Source organism: Vicia villosa, linkage group LG1, assembly GCF_029867415.1.
Source record: "Vicia villosa cultivar HV-30 ecotype Madison, WI linkage group LG1, Vvil1.0, whole genome shotgun sequence".
NCBI lineage: Eukaryota > Viridiplantae > Streptophyta > Magnoliopsida > Fabales > Fabaceae > Vicia > Vicia villosa.
In genome coordinates this window covers 207,783,201-207,790,754 of record NC_081180.1, presented here as the reverse complement: position 1 = coordinate 207,790,754, position 7,554 = coordinate 207,783,201, and the positions used below count along the sequence as shown (strand labels likewise).

The 7,554-nt window shown below is 39.8% G+C and overlaps 1 non-coding gene across 1 annotated transcript; it reads left to right on the top strand.

The window, feature by feature from the left end:
* Nucleotides 1-2,815: 2,815 nt before the first annotated feature.
* LOC131645312 (small nucleolar RNA R71) lies at nt 2,816-2,922 on the top strand. Its single transcript, XR_009296942.1, has one exon. It is a non-coding gene; the product is annotated as a small nucleolar RNA R71 (small nucleolar RNA).
* The last annotated feature ends 4,632 nt before the right edge of the window (nt 2,923-7,554 follow it).

Sequence of the window (7,554 nt, the reverse complement as noted above, 5' to 3'; positions counted from 1 at the left end):
GGGAGGTTGAAGGTTTTCGATAATTTCGATTTTGGCTTTATCTACTTCGATCCCCCTATCGGTTACAATGTGTCCAAGTACAATTCCTTGTCGAACCATGAAGTGGCATTTTTCCCAATTAAGGACTAGGTTTACGCTTACGCATCGTTTAAGTACCAATTCAAGGTTCTCTAAGCATTTTTCAAAACTTCCGCCACAAACCGAGAAGTCGTCCATAAAGACCTCCATTATTCCATCTAGGAAGTTGGCGAATATTGCCATCATGCATCTTTGGAAGGTCGCGGGTGCATTGCAAAGTCCAAAAGGCATTCGTCTATAAGCGAATGTACCATAAGGACAGGTGAACGTGGTCTTCTCTTGGTCGTCAGGGTGGATAGGAATTTGGAAAAATCCGGAGTATCCATCCAGATAACAAAAATGTGAGTGTTTAGCTAGGCGTTCGAGCATTTGATCTATGAAAGGTAAAGGGAAATGGTCTTTTCGGGTAGCTTTGTTTAGCTTCCTATAGTCGATGCACATTCTCCATCCAGTTTGGGTACGTTGTGCTACTGATTCGCCTTTTGCGTTAGTGTTTACAGTAACTCCTCCTTTCTTTGGTACGACATGAACAGGACTAACCCATTTACTATCTGATATAGGGTATATTATTCCGGCTTCTAGCAGTTTTTGGATTTCCTTTTTAACCACATCGCTCATAATAGGATTTATTCGCCTTTGATGTTCTCTAGAGGTTTTACAATTGTCTTCAAGCATAATGTGGTGCATACAGAGGGAAGGAATTATTCCTTTCAAAGCAAATATGTTATATCCTAAAGCGGTTGGGTATTTTCTCAGGACAGTAAGTAACTTTTCAGTCTCGGTTTGTCCTAAGTTGGCGTTCACTATAAATGGTCGGTTTAGTTCTTCGTCTAGAAATTCGTATCTAAGATCGGTAGGGAGTGTTTTCAGTTCTATAGCAGGCTTCTTCGGTCCAGGTATAGGATCAGGAGTTAGAGCCAAACATTCACTCAGGTGGTTATCTTGATATTCCCTATGCCAGTTGTCATCTTCAAAGATTGGCGGTATCGGAATTTTTAGGATCTCGGTTTCCTTATTTGGTTCGGATTTTATTTCATTAACACACTCGTCGATTATGTCGGCAGAGCAGCATGTGTCAATTATAGAGGGTGCTTTTAGGAATTGAGAAAGAATAAATTCTATTTTCTCTTCTCCTACTTCGAAAGTAAGCTTTCCTCGCTTGATGTCTATAATTGCACCAGCGGTTGCTAAGAATGGTCTTCCTAATATGATCAGGATGTTAGAATCTTCTTGGATATCCATAATGATGAAGTCAGTTGGGATGTAGAATTGACCTACACGAACAGGGATATTTTCTAACATTCCTACAGGGTATTTGACTGAACGCTCAGCTAGTTGAAGAGACATTCTCGTTGCCTTAAGCTCACCCAGAATTAGTTTCTTACAGGTTGAAAGAGGCATTAAACTAACACTGGCTCCTAAATCACACAGGGCTTTCTCTATGATGGTTTTTCCTATTACGCAGGGTATAGAGAAACTACCGGGATCTTTCAGTTTTGGAGGCATGTTATTTTGGATGATAGCGCTACATTCAGCGATAAGCGTTACAGTTTCGTTATCCTCGAGTTTCTTTTTGTTTGCTAGAATTTCTTTTAGGAATTTAGCGTACGAAGGCATTTCAGTTATGGCTTCTGTGAATGGTATGGTTATGTTTAATTGCTTCAGAAGTTCTACAAATCTTTTAAATTGCGCTTCGGTTTTTGATTTAGCTAATCTCTGAGGATAAGGAATTGGTGGCTTATAAGGTGGTGGTGGAACGTAAGGTTTTTCTTTTTCAGGTTCCACTTTGTTATTGTTCTTATTGGTCTTGGCAGTTTGATCATCAGTTGATGTCTTTTGGGTTTCCTTTGGCTCTTGTTGGGACATAGGTGCGTTTTGAGTTCTAGGATCAATGGGTCCATCGTAATTCGTTCCACTTTGTAGTGTTATTGCATTCGCATGTCCTTTAGGATTAGGTTGTGGTTGAGTAGGAAACGTGCCAGCAGGGGCAGCAGTAGGTGCTTGTTGTTGAGCTACTTGTGAAATTTGGGTTTCTAGCATTTTGATATGCGTAGCTAAGGCATCTACTTTGTTCGATAGTTGTTTTAGTTGCTCGCTATTGTGGATGTTTTGATTCAGGAAGTCTTTATTGGTTTGTTGTTGGGAAGCTACAAAGTTCTCCATCATGATTTCTAGATTCGACTTCCTAGGGGTGTTTTGAGCAGCTACAGGCGCTTTTTGGTAGCCAGGTGGTACAGCAGGTGCTTGTCCAGGCGCGTACAACGCGTTGTTGTTTTTATAAGAAAAGTTCGGGTGGTTTTTCCATCCAGGGTTGTACGTGTTAGAATAAGGGTTTCCTTGAGCATAGTTTACTTGATCAGATGGGACTCCAGTCAAGATTTGACATTCGGCAACTACATGTCAAGTCAATCCACAAATCTCGCAGTTAGGTGTTACGGCAGCAGCGGTGGCTGAAGGAGTGATGGTTAAGTTCTCGATCTTTTGAGTTAAAGCGTCTACTTTAGAGTTAATGCGGTCTATACCACTTACTTCGTACATTCCTCCTTTGGTTTGGGCTTTCTCTAGAGCAGCTCATTCTCCACCCCATTGGTAATGGTTTTGTGCCATATTCTTTATGAGGTTGTATGCTTCATCATGGGGTTTGTCCATTAGTGCTCCGCCAGCAGCGGCATCTATAGTCATTTTAGTGTTATATAGGAGACCACCATAGAAAGTATGGATGATCAGCCATGGTTCGAGTCCATGATGAGGGCATAGTCTAAGCATGTCCTTGTAACGTTCCCAAGCTTCGAAGAGTGATTCGTTATCTTTCTGGGTAAATCTGTTGATTTGACCTCTGAGCATAGCAGTTTTGCTAGGCGGGAAATATCTCGCTAAGAATACTCTCTTCAATTCGTCCCATGTAGTTATGGATTAGAAGGCAGGGATTGAAGCCACGCTCTAGCTCTATCTCTCAAGAAGAAAGGAAAGAGACGTAATCGAATAGCTTCGGAACTAACGTTGTTAGCTTTGACAGTGTCGGCATATTGCATGAACACAGATAAATGAAGGTTGGGGTCGTCTGCAGGGCTTCCGGAGAATTGATTCTGTTGAACAGCTTGGACCAACGAAGGTTTCAGCTCGAAATTGTTCGCCTCAATCGCAGGTGGTGTGATACTTGAGTGCGGTTCAATGCGCGAAGGAGCGGCATAGTCTCTAAGAGGACGAAGAGCAGCCATCTCTAACTTTGGGGTGATTTGATTAATTTGATCAGTAAAAGTCAATTCCTGATTAATCGGAATTGGTGCTACTTCGGGAAGATTGCGAGCTCGACGTTTGAAGTTAATGAAACGTTCGATCTCGTTAATTCGTTGTATTAAATCTCCTCCTTGAGAACGAGTATTTGGCATACAATCGTTCATAAAGAAAGGAAAGAATTGCCCTAGTCTCTACGGTGTAACAGTGAGTTACGATATCGACTTAAATAGTTCCCCGACAACGGCGCCAAAAACTTGATCGCGACTTTACGTGTCTATTAATCTTATGACTGCAAGTGCACAGTTATGTCGTGTAGTTTTAAAAGATATCGAATCCACAGGGACTATGAATCGATCTACCATTATCTAAGGTTACTATGTAAAGCTAAGGCTTCTAATATTTTGATTGTTCCTAAGGGAGAGTGATTGTGAGTAATAAGAGATATAATAAAAGGCAGATATCAGTATGTATTTCGTTTAACTTAAGCTGATTCGAAGGTCCATTGGCTTATGCATAATTAAAAATCTTTACTAATTCAATTGGTTAAAAATCCTCGTCTCAAACTTTCGCTCTGTTGATTTAGATTACTATCCTAATCCTAATGTACGCTTTCGCCATCCCATTAGATTTTAGAAAAGCTTTTTGGAAACAACGTAATTAATAAAATGCCTGTTATATGAAGTTGTTATATATTTAAATATCCTAATCTCAAACTTTCGCTCTGTTGACTCGGAACAAGCTAATATCCCTAACGTACGCTTTCGCTATCCCGCTCGGGTGTAAAAACAATTTTTGAAAATAAATAAGTCCCAATTAGTTTTAATACGCTTTCGCCATCCTTAAAACTAATGTCCTATGTCTACTATCCAGTTAAAGATCTCAAACTTTCGCTCTATTGGTTTTAACCTTTAACCGTCTTAAGACCTCAAACTTTCGCTCTATTGATCTTAAGACTTACTAATTAAATTAGACATACAAACCAAAAACAGGTGATACTTAACAAAACATAATTAAGTCAATTTATTTCGGATCCTACAGTTAACTTACTCTACATACCGAAACCTTAGTAATTTAGCCAGACATATTAATACGATTAAGCATGCATGAATTAATTTGGCTTATAATAAAAGGCATGTTAATTGGCATATAATATATCATGCAAATAAATATATAAATAAGGGTGGTAAATAATAAACCTGAATTAAATAAATTGAAATTGAATCTTTGAGAACTGAACTTCCACCACAGGTTGGCTGGATCGTTCTTCGGAATTTAAACGGACGGAAAATAAAACAATTTCCGGTGTAGAAATCGTTGTGAGAAAATAACGGTTTGAATTAAAAGAAGGCAGAAAATATAAAGCACGGTACAATTTCGGCAGCACTTCGTTAGCAGAAAATCGGACATTGAGAACTGAAGTAGCAGGTTCTATTTATAGGGGATGCTTTGCAGTTGCATTGCGTGAAAAGAGGGAGCTTTACTGACTTGGACTTGGAGACGTGCGTCTCCTGTAACGCCCCAGACTGCTTTTCGGGATGATCGACTGACCCCACAAACCAACACGGGTCTTTTCAGCATGCTTTGACCTCACTCGCACGCTTTCCGGGAAACTTCCCAGAAGGTCACCCATCCCAATACTACTCCAAGTCAAGCACACTTAACTATGGAGTTCTTATGGAATGAGCTACCGAAAAGAAGATGCATCTTGTTGGTATAGGTAGTACCCATCAATCCTTATAAGCTTTCCTTCGACCATGCAGTCCCATAACTGCACAGCCTTAGGATCCCTCTCATTCCGATGTGGCGACCACCCTTGCCATCTCAGGCCTCAGGTGTTCCATGCGGTGCAACCAACCCTCGCCTTCTTCGGCCTCGGGTGTCACATGCCCACCAGCTTCCGCATGGTTCGTCCTCGAACCACATCGTACTGGGAGAGGTATGGCTCTGATACCATTTGTAACGCCCCAGACTGCTTTTCGGGATGATCGACTGACCCCACAAACCAACACGGGTCTTTTCAGCATGCTTTGACCTCACTCGCACGCTTTCCGGGAAACTTCCCAGAAGGTCACCCATCCCAATACTACTCCAAGTCAAGCACACTTAACTATGGAGTTCTTATGGAATGAGCTACCGAAAAGAAGATGCATCTTGTTGGTATAGGTAGTACCCATCAATCCTTATAAGCTTTCCTTCGACCATGCAGTCCCATAACTGCACAGCCTTAGGATCCCTCTCATTCCGATGTGGCGACCACCCTTGCCATCTCAGGCCTCAGGTGTTCCATGCGGTGCAACCAACCCTCGCCTTCTTCGGCCTCGGGTGTCACATCTCCGCTTCCTGGGGAGGCTCCTTTGAATCACTTGAGACGTGCGTCTCAAGTGGAGAAAATATAGGGGACTTGAGACGTGCGTCTCCACTTGCTGACGTGGCCAATGAGACGTTGGAGACGTGCGTCTCCTCTTTGCAGAGTTTAGTTGGGCCACTTTCCTTCGTGGGCTGGATTGCTTCTTTGGGTGTTTGGGTCTCTTTTAGCACATTTGGGCCTTATTTGCACCCCCTATTCATTTCAGCACCATTTTTCACCTTTTAACCGTAAATAGTGGTCGTTTTGGCTCCATTTCTTCTCCTTTTCACAAATAGTCGTAATAAGAGTGTAAAACCTGAAACAAAGCAAAAACTCGCGTAATATCATAATAAATTAACATAATAAACGGAAAATGCTATAAATATTTACGAATTTCAAGCTAAATATACGATATAAAATCGTGTTATCAGAAGTATCTTCCTTACATAGGACCTCAGATGTAGTTTTGGGCAAGAAACTCCATCATACTTTGCAAAGATAGGAACTTTTAACTTTGGAGGAATAACAATATTTGAGACGAGTGCAAGATCTTTGAAGTCTAAACCAGGCATTTTTTGTATCTCCATAGTTTTCATGCATTCTTCCAACTGTTGGTATTTGTCATCACCATGTTCGTCTTCGGAATGATAATCTTCTTCGTTAGAAGAGAGGGAGGGATTGGCAGAACCCTGGTTGCTGTGATTGTCTCCTTCACCTTCACCGACTATTTTAGGGATCGGTGCTGTCATACCCCAAAATTTGCCCGATCAAATCTGCGTGTGTTAAATCATCAGGGGTTAGACTTAAGAGCCATGGGGTTTGACATTCCTATTGTCAAACCCGCCCTCTTATAAAATATCCCGAGAACAAAACGGGGTACGGTTAACAGGTGTTTCAAGGGTTTCATCATTTGTTAATATTTTTTTTTCTTTCTTTTACTAACATTTGCATTTTTTGGATTTTATTATTAGTAATTTTTATTACTTCTAACTATTAGTATTTAATATTATTAATTCTATTATTAATATTAATATTAATATTAGGTGATATTATTATTAAGATTATTATTAGGATTAATATTATTAGGTTTATTAAATATTATTGTTATTTGTTTATTGTTATTATTATAATGATTGTTATTTATCACTTTTATTTTATAATTATTTAATTTCTTTTACTCATTTAAAATATTTCCTCTTTAATCTTTCTAGAGACTAAAAAAAACAAAAAAAGAACAAAAAAATTCTGATTCATGAGAGAAACAAACCGTGGGCATTTGACTGAGGATGATTTTATTTGATTAAGAACCCAAAAAGGAAAAGTCCAATATCCTTTCCAAATCTAGATACAATCACGCGAATCACAGAGATTTGATATGGTTTTTTTTAGTTAACCTAATGAAGGAACTATAAGTAGAAAAGGTGTTGAGAGGCATAGGGGGATTCGGCCGCAGAAAGCCCTCACGAAAACATCAAACATGGGAGGGAAGTTGGATTTCGACTGGGGATTTTGAGGGAGATTCAAGGACTTTTAGAGATTGATTCGTATTCTGTGAAGATTGTTGATCAATTACCAATCAAGACCCGGGCCTACAACATCCAGAATCACGTCCAACTAACCACGTTTTTGTTGATTTTTCTTCGATTCTGATTGCACGCTCTCGGACCTTGGAAATTGATTTTGATGATATATTTGAGTTCACACTGATGGTAAGGATCTTTCTGCAGATTTAATTGGGTTCTGGTGCTTGTTTGAGAGAACCACCATTGTTAGGGTTCTTAGCTTGGATTTGGGATTTTTAGGAATACATAAAATTGGACCATGCTGAGAATCTCATCGTGTTTGGAATGTTGTTTTGAATCTATTCACAATGTTATTTTCCATTTATGGAG